Raw genomic sequence first — 17,079 nt, 5'->3', positions numbered from 1 at the left:
ACACTCTCTGTTCCCTTTTACTATAGTGACCCACCGTGTTTTTGGTAATGACTTCTTCTAACGTCCCGTCTCAGCCTGGGTCTCTGACTGTGGACGATGCCAGAGTTCCCAGCTGTTTGTAAAAGAAAACATGGATAAGTAAGACGTAAACCTTTGTTGATTTAATCCACAGACATATTTGGATTGTTTGTTATGGCAGCATAACCTGGCCCATCCTGACTGATGCAATAACCAACCTTTCTTTGATAAACAGCTCCTAGCTTCTCTGTACCATAGAATACACTCAATGAAGCAGCTCAGGTGAGAAGCAGCTTGAGTCAAGAATCCATATCGGTCTTTGTGACCATGGGTTTGGTTTGTTCGTGGTATCTTAACAGGGATGGCAGGTTACACAGCCTCTCAGCATCCATTGGTTTATTATTCTGAAGAGGGACTTCCCATCTCTTTCAGGTCTGTACCTCCTCACCCCTACTATCCTCCCAAAGTAAATTTCAGGCATCCTCAAAATAGTCACATCAACCCTCTTGCTTCCAACCTCAGAGTCTGCTAATGCAGAATCACACATGTCAAGTAGTTCCCCTAAATTTCAATGCTTAAAGCAGTGCCCAGGGGTGGCCTGCATCCCCCTAACTGAATTTCTCAGCCATCACCCAGTATGTTAAGACCATCCCTGGCGTCTCACCATTTGTTCAGGTGACGCTCCAGCTGTCCAATAAATGGAACATAATGTTATTTAAACAGAAGGATGGGATGGGAGACCAGACCCTGCAAACCTCAGTGAACTACCTTCGTCCTTTCTCCTGGGTCAGTGGAACCTGTGGGAGAAGATACATAACAATGATTTTGTTTTACTTGCAACTTCATAGCCCAACCCCCCTGTCTCCTCCCACTCTCTCTTTGTGCTACCTCCTGTCCTAATGAAGCCATGTGAATCGACCAGCTGTGGTACAACATGCAGTTTTCCAAGAAACCGGGCTTTCCGTGATGTCAGAGCTTTCATTAGAAGGGGCTGGACTCAGCAGACCTCACCAGCAGGTATTTTCAGATGTGTCTACTCCATAGATGCACCTGAGAAAGCTAGTCAGTGTGTAGCCTAGTTGGGTAAGGAAACAAGATTGGAGAAGAGGGTGTGTGTCACCCGGTATTTGTCGTCGGTTTGGATAAGTCATCCCCCAGAGTCACCCAAAAGCTCATCGTGGGGGCTGGATTTGGGGTAAGAAGGGCCCTTCTCGCTGTGGTCTTGGTGATTAATACACCAGATTCGTAAATACACTTATGCGTTATCCACACATTCATTTTTATATCAATAGAAAATGCTTTCCAGATGTGTGTTGGAGGTGATAGGCTTTGTGTTGCTGACTTTTTATTTTCTGTTAGGTCTCAGCCCGGCCCGGCACATAGCCCATTGTTTTTATATCAAAAAGACGAGTTGTACCTGCTTAATAAGCCAGAGGAATTCGCAGCAACCTGAGGGAACTGAAGGAATGCGGCTTTCAGATCTGATTAGAGAGTTGTGGCCAGGTCCCCAGGGTTCTCAGGTTCAGCTGCTTCAGCCGACAATGTCATCCATTGTGTTCCAGGGATGTGTGCTAAATGATTCAGGTTTCAGCATCCCCTCTTCTGTAGCCTGTGTGCACAGTCCCAAAGCACACACCGAGGGGAGCTGACCACTAAGCTTTCTCTGCTGGCTTTCTCGTCTTCCACTGTCTCTGTAAATGCTGTGTGAGGTGGCCTTGGTAGGGGCATGGAGAAGCAAGCCACAGGTTTGGGTGTCTCCTAGGGAAGCCCCAGACCTCCCCAAGTCTGCAGAATCTTTGCTGTTTGACTTGTGGGTGAAGGAGATCTCCAGAGCATGAACTTTACAATCAGAATCCTGGTCTGGCCGTTTATAAGCTGTGTGACCTCGGGCAAGTCTCTTAATCTCTCTGAGCCTCCGATGGCTCATCTGGATACTATGGATCTTGGCACTTTATATCTCTTGGGTTATGGTGAAGATGAAATGAGGGGATGCATGGAAAAGCGTTGTACAGAGCCTGGCACACAACAAGCCTTTCCTAAATAGTAGCTAACGTTGTTATTATTACTACTCTTATTTGAATTTAACGTAAGCCTGAACCCACATGGTGTTCCACTGGTTTAGAGGTGGGTATCAACAAAATGCCTCTGGAAGTCCTCCCTGGCCCTGCCTTCGAGTTTCTCTTGAAACATCCCTGTTTGGGCACATCTCCCAGAACCCTGGAAATAAACACCGTGTCCTAATGTTCTGGAGCCACATCAGTGACTTTGAACTCTAGGTAAGCTTTTTTTTTTTTCCCTTCTCTTTTTGGAAGGGCCCGTGGTGATTTAGGCCAGGCCCAGATCAGAGGCGTAAAGTGAAATCCTGGGCTCTGGAGCCAAAGCTGGCTAGAATTGTCCCTTTGCTGTGTGCCTTCTTCCCTGCCGAGGGTGGACCCCAGCTGGGCACAGACTGGGCACACAGGGAGCATGTGTTGAGTGAGTGGATGCAGGTGAGGGGGCTTAGTGAATAGTCATCCTAGAGGAAGTAGTTAGATGATAATAGTAATGACCTAAGAACGATCATTTTCTGGGCACTTAGGTCTGCAACGCCAGAGAGCAGGCTGGTGTACACGGATTTTTTGTTTCATTTACTCTTTAAGGAATACTCTATGAGGTAGATACCGTGAAGCCTGTTTAAGAGATAAGGACGTTGAGGTTTAGACGGAGACCCCATGATGGTAAAGGGAAGAGGCTGGGGCAGGTCTGGGAGTCTGAGTAAAGTGCTCTTGCGTCTGTTTATCAGCTTACGGGCCTGCCTGACTCAGTTGTCCAAATGTTCTGAGTTGGCCTCATGTTGAACTCCCCAGGAGGTACCCTGCTTTCAGTTTGGGATGACACAGGTAGAAGCATAACATTGGAAGAGCAACATTTCAGTCCTCTCCTTTAAAGAAAAGCAGTAGATTAAATAGATCATGTCCTCAATTTAAATAGGCCATGCGCTTAAGGAATTCCATGAAACCTTAATAAAGGATGAGCCAGACCTTTCCAATATCCTCCAATGATTTCATCATTGTTGAACAATGGTATTTGTTCCATATCGATGTTTCTATGTACACAGACATATCTGTAAGAGACATAACCACATATTTAAGAGACGGTTAAATTTTATGTCTATCGTTTTAGTTAAAAAAATTAGATTCCTATGTATTACTTTTACTTGCAGTTTATGTTATTTTAAAATTAAGAAAGTAAATCAGAAAGTAGAAAAGGGTGTACAGTGGAGACTTCCACCTCTCCCTGTTTAGAGCCACCCCGTTCTCCTCTCAAGAAACAACAAAAGCTTCCAATTTCCGGTGTGTCTTTTTAGAAAGAGTCAGTTATCAGGGGCTTCAACGAGGAGGAAGATAATTTTCCTTTTCAGGTATATCTGGTTTGTATCTATTATTGGAGGTTTTGACAATAAGTTCGGTGTAAAGGAAATGAAAGGTAAGTAAAATTAATCAATAAAGGACACAGAGACTCCCCATAGAGCACATCTTTATGACCCAGCTTTGGAAGCAGATGCTAAGAAACGTCTCTCCTCCCCCCACCCCCCAGGACAACTAACTGTGTTCTCTGGTTCTCCATTAGCTGCAACAGTTGATCTGTCAACTCCCTGGGAGGAGAAAATCGTGGGGAGACTTTGATCTCTGGACCCATCATTTTGATTGGTCTCCATGGCAACCACCATGCCCCGAGTAGTGGAGAATGTGCCCCATTGTTCCATCCTCCCCACCTTCATTCCACCTTAATTACCTGTGAGCTGGTTCCATCCCAGGTTTCTGTTGGCTTTGATGAGCCAGGAGTACATGCGTGTAGATAGAGGGACCCACTTCCCTCCTCAACTGCCTCAGTTCCTTGCTTCTATCTTCTCTGACTACAAGATGCTTCTATTGCTCTCCTGGGCCTCAGTTCAAATCTCAGTTATGGGCTGGTCCGGTGGCTCAGGAGGTTGGAGCTCCATGCTCCTAACTCCGAAGGCTGTGTGTTCGATTCCCACATGGGCCAGTGGGCTCTCAACCACAAGGTTGCCAGTTTGACTCCTGCAAGGGATGGTGGGCTGCACCCCCTGCAACAGCAAAGACAACTGGACCTGGAGCGGAGCTGCGCCCTCCACAACTAAGACTGAAAGGACAACAACTTGAAGCTGAACGGCGCCCTCCACAACGAAGATTGAAAGGACAACAACTTGACTTGGAAAAAAGTCCTGGAAGTACACACTGTTCCCCAATAAACTCCTGTTCCTCCTCCCCAATAAAATCTTAAAAAAAAAAAAATCTCAGTTATTTGTGTGACCGAGTCCTGTGAACGCTGTCCGGGGACTCACTTTGCACCTTGGAGCCTCAGTTTCTCATCTGTCCAACAGGCAGAAAAGTGGTATCCAAATATTAAGGCTGAAAACTAAACATTGTCAAAGCACGGTGGCTGGCGCGTAGTAAGTCATTAATAAAGACGATACATCTTTATTAAGAGAGAATGCCTGGGGGCCTGAGTGACTTCTCTAGATTTGGTTATTCGGGTTGACCTCTCAATAGTGATTGAACTTTTATTATCAGTCTTGGCCTGTCTATTTCTATCTATCTATCTATCTATCTATCTATCTATCTATCTATCTATCTATCTGTCTATCATCTATCTGTCTGTCTGTCTGTCTGTCTGTCTGTCTATCTATCATCTATCTATCATTTTCTGTGCTCTAGCTTGATGGATGACCTTTCTCTGTGACACATCACCTGTCGCCTCTCTCCAGGGATCCCATCCTATCGTGCTTTTTCTCACCTCCAAGCCTTTGCCTGTGCTGTTCCCACTTCCTTGAGTGTCCATTCTTGGCCCCTCTTCCCCGGGTTGACTCTGGCTTGCCCTTCAGGTCTCAGCGGAGATGTCACTCTCTCCAGGGTTCTTGATTCACCAAGACGCCCACCTTAGCAGCTCCCATAGCTCAGTACTTATCACGTGGTATTACAGCTGTCTGTTTCTTCACGTGTAACCCCCTCCCTCAGCCTGTGAGTCCCTGGAGAGCCGGGTCTATCTCTTTCCAGTGTTTAATTCACTAGCATCCCATTTAACAGATATTTGTTGAACAGCTACTATGTGTCAAGCATTATAATGATGAACAAAACAAGAGGCTTCTTACCCTCGGGGAGTTGATGTTCTACTGTGGGCGGATGAAGGGGCCTGGACTCTGAAATGCCTGACCATCAGCAACACGAAACTTGTTCCTTGGGCATATTGGCCTTGCCATTTCTATGCATTTGCCTGTCCCACCCTTTCTCCAGTGTCTGCTTACCCCACACCAGGGCTGGGGGAATACATCACTGTGGCTGGACTTCCCTTGCACTTTGAAAATCCCTTTAAAATAGGGTTTTGAGTGTGTGGGTGTCACCTGGATGGCACCCCCCCGAGAACCTGTAGTCTCTCACTTCGCCTCTGCAGCCCAGGCCGCCGGTCAGGGCTTCACAGTGAGAAGGCCCTTGGCAAACGTGTTGCAGAATGAATGAAATCATGTTCTCGCGCTTTCTACTTCTGGCTGAGGAAGGTTTTCGTTTCCACGGGGCCTTTTGCACAATTCTGATCTCATCCACTGCTTGATGATGTGATTAATTTAAGTCTCAGAGACTGGTGGGTGAGGCCTGGCTTCTCCAGAAACATATTTCTATAGAAGTGCCAAGTGACCCGGTGGGACTTGTAGGGCCCAGTGATGCTAAATCTCATGTACATTGTTTATTAACAACATTGATTGATTTTTCTGTTAAAAGAGGCATTCCTTTCCCACATAGAGAGTGTTTAAATTAAGTTTCATTGAGAAACAAACATTTATGCCATAGACGCACACAACTGCAAATTTTGGGTGGGAGGGAAATAGGGGGCTTCCTCCAAGGTTTAAGGGGAGGTGGGGATGCGTGTAGAACAAGGAAACAGAATAGAAAGAGGAAAATCCGGGCAAGCCGCCGCCTTCCTCCCTGGGCAGGGCTTGGAAAGACCCAGACTGCAGCCATAATACTTTGCAGGATTGTGTTTGATGAAGGCCCAGCTGGCTGCTTGGCTTTCCCCCTGCTGCAGAGCGACGATGTTTCTGAAAGGGAGCATCCTGCCTAGAATCCAGGATTCCTCATTCCTATTCCAATCTGTCCACCCAAGGACATGATTCTAGACATTGCTAGAGTCAAAGATTGCTAATTCCAGCTGTAGAAAAAAAAAAGTGTTCTGAGAGCCACAGGTAATCTTATTGGACTCCTCTTGTGCGCTGTATAAAATGTAAGTTTAGCTCCAGAGTAGCAAATTCAGATGTCTTCTAGGACTGCACAGGTAGCACAGATGAATGAAGCTGATCAAAAGTGTATTCATTCTGCGGGATCCTGGCAGGAAATGGGGCACTCCCCAACTTGGCCATTTGATGGGAGGTTACTCAAGGGACTGTTTACAGGTGTCTGGGGAGACTGGAGGGAAATCAAGAGGACTAGTGTGGTCCCCTGAGGCCAGTAATACTTGGGAGCATTTATCTACTCTAGCCTGAAGTAGAGGTTACAGAAGAGGACAGTTTTATGCAGAGGCTCTGGACTGGAGCTCTGACCTTGGGTTGAACTCAGCCAACTTGCAGAATCAGTGACCCCACAGGGAGGGAGCCGGGGAATATATATATATATCTCCGCTTCGCTCCACTCACCTGTCTTCCCCATGTCTCCTCTTGGCCAAATCCAACTTAAAGCCAAAGAAGGGACCCATACAAACACAGAAGGATCACCGACCAGTGGCAGAGAGTAGGGTCAGGAAGGGGGGAGAGTGGATCTGTAGGGACCCGTGGAAGACACTTAACATGATATTGAGCGTGTTTCATTTCCACAGAGAAATATATCCTGCGTTCTTGAAAAAAACATGGCCTTCTTTATCTGCCTTCATCTCTCTGTGACTTGTTGCCTATGCTATAAAATGGGAAAACAACAGTAATAAACTAGCACCCACTTGCTAACTCTTGGTGAGTTGTTGTGAGGATTAAATGAGTGAAGTTGTGTGATGAATTTAGAATATCCCAAGTAAGCGTTAAGCTTTTCCTTTGTTATTATGCCATTATGACCCTTTGTTTCTCTACTTTTGAAAGGGACATGGGTACAAGATGTATTTTACTGTTCTTTCGTTCTTCTATAAGTAAAACAACAGTGGGAGTTCAATGATAAAGAGCCACCTACTCGGAGACACAGTGTAAGGAGCAATAGGGAATGGTGGGGACTGTGGCAAAATGCAGGTCTGTCTCCACAGACCACCTGCCACTCAGCTCTAGCCGATTATGACCTTGTAGGAATGTAGGCTGAGTGTTGCCAGGACTTTCAAGTTTTTAGGAAAAGCTGAAAAACTGGAATTTTTATGTGCAAGCTTCTGATTTTTAAACATTGGCAAATGGTGCAACATTTTAAGAACATATCGTCTGAGCCAACACTCTGAGCCAAACAAAAGAGGTCTGGAGGCTGGATCCAGCTCACCACGTAGCCAGTTGTGATGTTTGGTTAAGCTTACGCCCGAGGACCCAAGGAAGCTGTTGGCTTCTCAAGGTAGAAAGCACAAGCACTTGGCCCCTGGCAGAAACATCTTTAGGGAGACCTGAGTTGAAGGACCAGAGATACGATAAAGCATCCTTGACCTGAAACGTCAGGCATGCATCAGGCAGTAAGGGTGGCAGTGAGTGGGGGTGGCCTTTTTCATTAAAGGGAGACATGGCGTGGATGTCACTAGAAGCCAGGACAGTTCTGATATCACATTTATGAGCCAAAAGTGGCCAGAATCTTGGTTTCATCTGGATGATTCTGTGAAGTGAATTTTGTTTTGTCCAAATTTTTGTTTTTTATATTCTTTTGGGGGCAAGGAGAGAGAAACCCGGCTCTGTGATAATATATACATTCGAGGAATTACCATCAGCCCGCATCCCATGATCCTTCTGGGGAGAAGTTACTTCCCTTCTGGGGAGTAGGCTGCAGGCAGAGCTAGTCCATACTTCGGGGGGCTGTCCAACTTAATACAGCCGCGGAGTGGGTTCCAGCTCTCCTGCTTCCTTCCCTTAAAAAAAAAAATAAGAAAATAAAAATAAAAATGCCGATTTGAATTCCCCATCTTTGGAGAGAGACCCGAGCATACACTCGTGTAGAAATCCTCTCCCCACACTCAACATCTGTTATACACATTGCCACGGTGTACTTTGGTTGTTCAACAATGAACAGAATTATTTCCTCTCATTACTCCCCATGTCGCTTCAAAACCGCACTTGGAAAAATAAAACCACTGAAGGGGGCTTGGCCAATCAAACCTCCTGGCCGGCCCAACTTTCCGGACACAGGAGTTGGGGGCTGCAGGCAAGGGGCGAGGCGCTGGGGTGCCTTGGGCCGGAGGGAGCAGGGCCGTAGCTGTGATGGATTCTTCTTGCTTCCTGTGTGTCTTTGTGTGTGTGTGTGTGTGGGGGGGGTCTGTGCATGTATCTGTACCAGTGTCTGTGTGTCCATCTGTCTATATTTGTCTGATGACTATGTGTATGGCGCAATCTGAGTGCCATGTGTCAGTTTCTTTTGTGTGTGCGTGTGTGTGTCAACTTCATTTCCTTTTATTGTTTTCTAGCTTTATTGAGATATTGACAGATAACATGTAAATTTGAGGTGTACAGTGTGATCTGATACACGTATATGTTGCAAAATGGTGACCACAGTAAGGTTAGTTAACACCTCCCTCCCCTCACACGATTAGCTTTTTGTGTGTGTGGTGGTAACATTTAAGATCTCTCTGAACTTGCAAGTATATAATATAGTATTGTTAATTATCATCACCATGCTGTACATTGGATCCCAAGAAGTTATTCATCTGAGAGCTGGGGGTTTGTACCCTTTGGCCAAAGTGTCCCCTGACCCCTGCCCACCAACCTCTGGTGGGCACCATTCTACTCTCTATTTCTGTGCATTTGACTTTTTTAGATTCTACATATAAGTGAGCTCATACAGTGTTCGCCATTCTCTGTCGGACTTATCTCACTTAGCATGATGCCCTCAAGGTTCATCCGTGTTGTTACACAAGGCAGCATTTCCTTCTTTTTAATGACCGCATAACATTCCATTATGATGGTATTATATCATGGTATACAGAGGATGCCAAAATATGTATCCACATTTTAAGAATGGAAAACCGTATTAAAATTGTCATACTCAATAGATACTGATAACAAAAGATGAATACAAGTCCTGTTTGACTTCTGCAAAGACAAGAGGTGACAAAGTGGTTCCCATCAGTGTCTAGACACTTCTGATTATGGCGAACTACTGCTTGAGCAACGTTGACCAGTGTCCACTTGTCTACATTTTTTTGGCACCCTTGGTATATGTGTGTGTGTGTGTGTGTGTGTGTGTATAAAATATATATAACACATATATATTATTATATATATTAAATGTATATACATATATATCACATTTTTTTATCCATTAGTGCGTTGATGTCTATTTAAAATAGCAGCCATTTACCAAATGCTTACAATAATCCAGACCTCCTACAAAATGCTTTGGCATACGTAGGTGTTCCTGTTTAATCTTTGCAGCAGCCATGCAGCAGAGACTATCATCTTAGCTTTACAGGTGACTAAACTGGGGCTTGCTCGTCCGTTCATCCATTCATTCAAATATCTATTCAGCACTTCATGTGCGCCGGGCAGGCCCAAGCATGGGGAAATGGCAATGAAGGAGACAGACTCCCACTGCTTGGGAATTGACGTCTGAGTGGGGAGAAGCACTCAAGGTACTTGAGGTAGTGAGCCTCCCATCCATGGAGTCATGTAAGCAGAGATTGCCCTGATCCATGGAAAGGAGTCTTCTGTTGGGTAAAAGGTTGGTTGAGCTAAATAATCTCTGATGTTCTTTTCAATGCCCAAAGACTAGTAAACAAAGAAATAGTTCAGAGCTGGTAAGCAGTAGAGCTGCAATGTGTTTGCAGAACTTATTACGGATGAGGGTTGTCAGCTTGAGCCTGAGCTAGAATTCAAAAGACTGGGACAGGTACTGTGGTTAGCTTGACCCTTTGCAAAGGGCACATCTATGCCAGGTAAAAAGGGCCCAGAGTTGAATGCTCCGTTGGACAGTCGCCTCAGTCATTTGCTTGTAGGAGTGATATCCTGTTCAGAATTTGGATCTTGCAGAAAAATACACCCCTTCAAATGGCTGGGGAGCATAAATGAGGTGAGACCCACTAGGTGTATCTTTCTGCAGGTGCAGTGCCTGTGTCCTGGAGACACAGCCCTCTTTGTTTTTCTTTTTTCTTTCTGGTCCTGGCTTAAGGCAGGAAGGCATGGATCTGGGCATCACATGGACTTGAGTTGGAACATTGGCTCAGCCACTTATGGGATGTGTGCCCTAGGGTCAAATGGTCCAAGAAATGGGCTCCAGGAAGATACAGACACTCGGGCTGACGCAGGGCAGCCTGGAAGGAAGTTTCATTTTCAGTTGAATCCTGAAGCACGGAGCATTCAGCTCCCTTGGGGCTGGTTCACACCAAAGAATTCACTCCTCAGAGCAGCAAAACAATGAACTGTTCCCACAGCAAGCAGCTGGCATTTACTGAGCCTTTTTCACTTGCTAGGGACTAGACACTCATTCCTTACATGTGCTGTCAAGGGGATGAGGCCATTTTATGAATGGGGAACCTGAGGCTCAGCATGGCTAAGATGTTTGTCCAAGGCCACATAGCTAGAAAGCCATAAATGTGGGGTGCAAGCATGGGTGTCTCTGGCTTCAAGGACAATGCCTGTCACCAAGGATAATACCTGTCACCAATACCTATCACCACTACAGCTTCACTGTAGCAAGCATACGGGTTCAAAGGGGTGTGGAGGGGACTGGGAATGAGTAGAAGTGAAGTAGGGTAGGCTGAAAATCAAGACAACGGCCTTGGGAGACGCCCTATCAGAACTCCAGAATGTTCAGAGAAACAGAAAAGTACTTATGGGCCATTGAAAGAGACCAAGGGAGAGGAAGGAGTTTAGAGGCTGCCTGGGTATTTCCTTAGAACTTTGAAGATTTTTTTCCTTCCTCCCAGAATGCACCACGGCACACTGCAAATGTTGTGCTTTTATAGATTTGGTGATTACGGAGCTAAGAGTAGAACAGATTTGGGCTGGCAGGGGACCTCAGTGAGTTCTGGTATTATTTTGTCTCTCCAGGGAACAAACCACGCAGAGCGTGCATTTAGGCAAGTGGTTCTGTATTTCCCGTGAAGCATCCGGAATTGGGCAATGATTTCTCACTGGTGTCTAAAAGTGAGGAAAAAGCAGCCCTTAGAAGTATTCAAGGTACTTGACGTAGTGAGCCTCCCCTCCATGGAGTCACGTAAGCAGAGATTGCCCTGATCCATGGAAGGGAGTCTTCTGTTGGGTAAAAGGTTTGTTGAGCTAAATAATCTCTGGTGTTCTTTTCAGTGCCCAGTTCCCAGTTTCTGTGACCTTAAGGAGTTGGTTATATTCCGGGCAAATCAACACAGATATATGCAGATCTACCACTTCCTCTGAGGCTTAACCACTTGAGAATTATTTAGCAAGTGTTTTTTTTTTTCCCCCTCTTAAGTCTCAACAATTCCCTTCTTTTTTTCTCTAAACTCAGGCACAAAGGTCAGCATATCTAATCAATGAGTCATCTGATTTAGAGAAATAATACAATAGAGCAGTTTGGAGCCAGGGTTAAAATCCTGCTCTGTCACTCACTAACCAAGTGACCTTGAGCAAGTGACTAAACTTCTCTGAACCTCCATTTTCCTATCTGTAAAATGGGACTAGTGACAGACTGCACCCCACAGTGTTGCTGTGACGGTCGAGATGCTCCATGTAAAACATTGTCACAGTGCTTGACATAGGGTAAGCACTTCACAAATATTAGCTCTTATTATTATTTATTCAACAGAGATTAATTGAAGTTCAGTGAAGTGTCAAACCTGGGGAATCAAGGGAAATGTTCAGAAAGAAAAAAGATCCTTCTGCTGATGCAGAAAACCCTTATCTTCCTACTGTAAGGAGCATCCATATAGACCAGGGGTGTCCAAACTGCGGCCCGCGGGCCAACTGAGGCCCGCGATCCATTTTTTATTGGCCTGCAGCAAATTCCAGAAATATATTTAGTTTACTTAAATAAACCAGGTGAGGCAATACGTACTTCACCTTGAGTGAGTCGCCCGGCTATTTGTGTATTTTACCGCATATGGCCCTTGGTGAAAAATGTTGAGAAAAGTTTGGACACCCCTGATATAGACGGAGGAAATGCAAAGCAACCTGTACATCCCTCTTCTTGGTTTTCAAAAAGTCTTCCCACGAGGTCACATTTGGATGAAATCCAAGGCTTGGGTGATGGTCGGGCCTTGATTTTATCAGAATCGGCTTTTCCCAACCAGACTGCACATGCTATTGATATATAATATAGCGTTATTTATGACTTGTTGAATACCCACAGTCTGTTCAGCCCTTTACAAGAGATAAAGAAGATAAGTCCAGGGCCCCCAGGGGTTTGTGATTTAAGTTACTCAGACTCAAAGTGCACTTGCAGCAGAGTTGGGATGCCCATGGCACGTCGGCTCTAAGCTCATTTATTCCCCCCATAAAGAAGACAATTAAGTGAGAGGCTGCGCTTGGATCTTTGTACAGTTTTTCTCAATATAGGAAAAACAATAACAGCAGATGCTATTGAAAATTAATTAAAAAAGAAGAACTCTCTCTAAACTCAAAACCACGAGCAATAAGTCATCACAAACCATGAAACGGAGGAGGTTTTGATTTCCTGTCCTCCTTTATAAGTCTCCAACTTTAAAACTTTACCGTCCGAATTATTTACCATATGGGGACGGGTAAGGGAGGATGGATTTTTAAAGGCAGGGAAAGAAATACGAATGTTTGCCATGTTGCCTGGAGGTTTGGCACATTTAGGAATTTGAGCTTCTCCTGGAGTGTTCTGGCTGCTTTGCTGAGGTCCCATTAAACCTGGTGCCCTCATTGCGGTCCGTGCTCAGGGACGTCTTGAAGCTACATCCATAAGAGAACATCATTTCACCACCATTGTGTTTCAGGAAAGCAGACAGACCCTGTAGACCCAACAAAGGAAGTCTCTGGATGTTTGTTGAACTTGGGTGCCTGTTGGTTGATTCTGTGCGAAGTTGCAGGGCAGTTGGATAGGTGTGAAGCACGAAAGGGTTCAACTAAAATGGGAGCCTCCCTTCTTTTGGTCAGTCTGATCCCTCACCCCAGAGAGAAACTTGGGAGTCACCCTGGGCTCTTAATCTGTTTTCCTGATGTCTGTCAGATCATGGCATGTTACATTCTAGGCAGTTCTTCAATCCACGCAGGATACACCCGGGGCTGGGCCACCATTCTCTTTAAACTAGAAGACAAGAACAACTTCCTAGCTACCTTCTTCTCTTGCTGCTTTGTTTTCTGCTAGATTCTGGTTCACTCATTCATAATAAATGTCTTACTGTGGTTTGACATACACATAGCAAAATGCACATATGGTAAAAGTCCCAGCTCCATGATGCTTTCACAAAATGAAACCAGGATGTAGGCGACACCCAGAAACACCACATTCCCAGCTCCCCAGAGGCCCCCTCATTGTCTTTTTCAGGCATTACCTCCCCCCACCCAAGGGTAACCACTATTCTGACTTACACACAGACAGGGCTTTACCTGGTTTTGAAGCTTATATAAGGTGGAATCATCCACTATGGATAGTCAGTTCTGCTAGAACGCTTGTTTAGAAAATGCACATCTGTTCCAGCATGATTACTATATTTGGGAACCAGGTGAGTGTAAGGGATATTTTACATTGGATTATGCGTGATTGTGTTGCAAGAAACCATACATGTAGAAAACAGCACCCAACTGACCTGAACCACGGGGGAATACACAAAAGGTACACGCCTCAAACATCTACCTCCCTCCCTCAGCTCACTGTGTCTTTAGCGAGCCACACCCTTCCACACCTGCTGTCACAACTTTCCCATTGCAGACAATCTCCTTCTGTCACTCCACAAGTACCCCAAGCTGCAACCCTTTTTATACCACTTCCACAGGCAAACTTGGGGACTTTTCCAAAGTGCCATATTTATTGTGGTATTTATGTTTTTTTAAAAAACACTTTAACGTGTAAAACTGTGCTACCATTTTAATTTCCTATTTTTTGATGTTTCGCCAACAAAGTTTTTAGTGTTTTACCCTTAACCCCATTGTCCCCATAAGCCCTGTGGCTTTTATTGAGCGATTTTGCATTGAGCCGTGATTTTTAGGTATGTGTATGTCAGACCAAGGCAGAACTGACTGTACTCTTTTGTGTCTGGCTTCTTTCTTTCAGCACGTTGCATGTTTGTAAAATCCATCTTAGTACTGCACATAATTATGGGCTGATCTTCCTAATGCTGCATTTTATGACATTGCAGAAGGAAAACACGATTGATTTATCCATCCTACTATGGCTGGGCATTTGGATTATTTCCAGTTTTTGGCTATTTCAAATAGGGCAACTGTGGACATTCGTGTATGTGTATTTTTGCATTTCTCTTGGGCATTTACCTAGGAGTGTGGGCTCTCAAGGTAGGAGTATATTCGTCTTTAGCTGAAACTCCCAAACAGCTTTCTGAAGTGGCTCTACCAATTTACCCTCCCATTAGAAGTTAGTGAGATGTCCTAGGTTGTCCATTTATTTGCCAACTGTGATATGATAAAAAATAAGTATTTGGTTTTGGTCCCAGTTCTTGGCTCACAGCTCCTAAAACCCTTGGCATTTCTGCAGTGGTGACTGTCTTTTGCATGCTAATGAGAGGACTGGTGGCTGGGGTCCCCTAGTAGCTTTAGAATGGGGGCTGGTCACTCCAAAGACCAGGGTATGATTAGAGGGTTGGGACTTTCAGCCCCATCACTCCAAACTCTGGGGAAGGGAGAGGGGCTGGAGACTGAGTTAGTCACCAATGGCCAGCGATTTCATCAATTGTGTCTTTATAAGGAAAACCCTAAACAACAAGGTTTGGAGAGCTTCTGGATTGCAGAACACATGGAGGTACTGTGCCCGGAGAGGGCATGGAAACTCCATGCACCCCCAGCTGCACCCCAAACCTTGCCCTGTGCTTCACTTCCACTTGGTTGCTCTTGAGTTGTGTCCTTTTTAATAAATTAGTAAGCATGAGTACACTTTTCCTGAGTTCTCTGAGCCATTCTAGCAAACTATTGAACCTGGGGAAGGGGAATTGTAGGAATCCCCACTTTGTAGCCAAGTCCGATGTAAGTGTGCATGCTTTGGAGATCCAATACTTGTGACTGAAGTCAAGGCCATCTTGGGGGACGAAACCCTTATACCTGTGAAATATGGCAGTATCTCCAGGTAGTTAGAGTCAGAATTGAATTGAATTGTAGGAACCTGAGTTGGTACCTGGAGATTTGGAGAATTGGTTGGTATGAGGAAAAACCCCACACATTTGTTGCCAGAAATGCAGTGAGTAAAAATAGTTCACCTATACCTGATGTTATTTGATTTTATTTTTCATTTTAGCCATTCTGATAGATGTCTCGCTCTATTCTTCACTTCTCTGATACTTTCACTCTATCCAACAGCCAGAATAAACTTAAAATATGCAGCTCTAATCACGTCTCTTCTTATTAAAAGCACTGTCACTCTATATTGCCCTTACGATGAAACACAGGCCCCCTGTGGAAGCCCTGACTTCAGCCTTCTGTCAACTCATCTTTTGTAACTCTTCTTCTTGCTTTTACTCTATCCTACTTTTAAATTCCTTGAACATGCTTTCCTCTCTCTTGTAGCTCAATCTTTGAAATGATAGACCCATTGTCTGGAACACTGTACGTCAGTACTGAGCCACCGGGCTGGCCCCCACCTCTATTTTCTTAATCTCACTTAAGCCTTCCACTTTTGACACCTGGCCTCTACCTATCTTCTGGAATACTCAGAGCTTGGAGAAAGGAGTATTGTCAGTGTTTTCAGGATGGGAACCAAACTCTCCCTCCTTAGACCTTTATTTGTTCATTTATCTGAGATAAATTTACTTACTTATAATATGCACCAGGCATTGTGCTAAGCATAGCCCTCAAGAGGCTTTCATTCTAATATCCCAAATAGACAATGACCATTTCTCTGGCTTAAAAAAATTCTATTTATCATCTGTCAGTCATCCATTTCTACCTATCTATCTTCCTGTCAAGATATTCCACATAGTAAGAGGAAGGTTTCAAAACAGAAATATGTTTGTAAAAAAAGCATAAATGACAAGATGATTTAACACAGATGTTGGAAACAAGGTCCCGTGAGCCAAATCTAATCCAACACCTATTTTTGTAAGACTTGAAAACTAAGAATGATTTTCACCCTTTTCAATTAGTTGAAATCAAAACAATAAAGGAAAACTAATGCTTTGTGACAAGTGAAATTTATATGAAATTCAAGTTTTGGTGTCATCAATAAAGTTTTATTGGAACACAGTCACGCCCAATCATTTATGGCTGCATTCACATTGCAATGGCAGAGTTGAATAGTTGTGACAGAGCCCACAGGGTCCACAAAGCCTAAAATATTTACTGTCTGATCCTTTACAGGAAAAATTTGCTGGCCACTCATTTAATGGAATCCCTCCCCCATCCCATCCCCAAATTAGGTGGGAAAATAGTTGTAGGGTTTGGCAAAGACACTGATGCCTAGTGGTTCTTTGTAAGGGACCTCCATAGTGAGTGGGTAGTCCCCTTGTCATCCGATTTTCCACTTCCAGTTTAAAACCTACTAAGATATAATTCAATGAGACCGTCATCCTTAGAACTTTCACCTGGAAATAGTCAAGAGACTCCCACGGTGAGATATAATTGTCCCACTGGGGAGGAGAAATGGCGCCAAGGAAAGATTGCAACTCAAGGATTTACCTGCATTCCTTCTTCCTTTCCAATGACTCGGGTCGCTCAAGCGAATCTTTGGTTTCACCAAAGTTGATGAGTTCAACAACAAAGGGAATATCTAATTGCTCAACTCTGGGAGTGGGGACACAGAGGAAACTCAG

The 17,079-nt window shown here is 44.6% G+C and overlaps 1 long non-coding RNA gene across 1 annotated transcript in view; it reads left to right on the top strand.

Moving 5' to 3' along the window:
- The window catches only part of LOC141569212 (uncharacterized), a 97,937-nt gene that overhangs the window by 29,241 nt on the left and 51,617 nt on the right, over positions 1-17,079 (top strand). The gene's annotated exons all lie outside the window — the stretch shown is intronic.

The sequence above is a fragment of the Rhinolophus sinicus genome, linkage group LG16, assembly GCF_036562045.2.
Source record: "Rhinolophus sinicus isolate RSC01 linkage group LG16, ASM3656204v1, whole genome shotgun sequence".
In the NCBI taxonomy this organism is placed as follows: Eukaryota; Metazoa; Chordata; class Mammalia; order Chiroptera; family Rhinolophidae; genus Rhinolophus; species Rhinolophus sinicus.
This window is presented reverse-complemented; position numbering and strand designations above follow the sequence as displayed.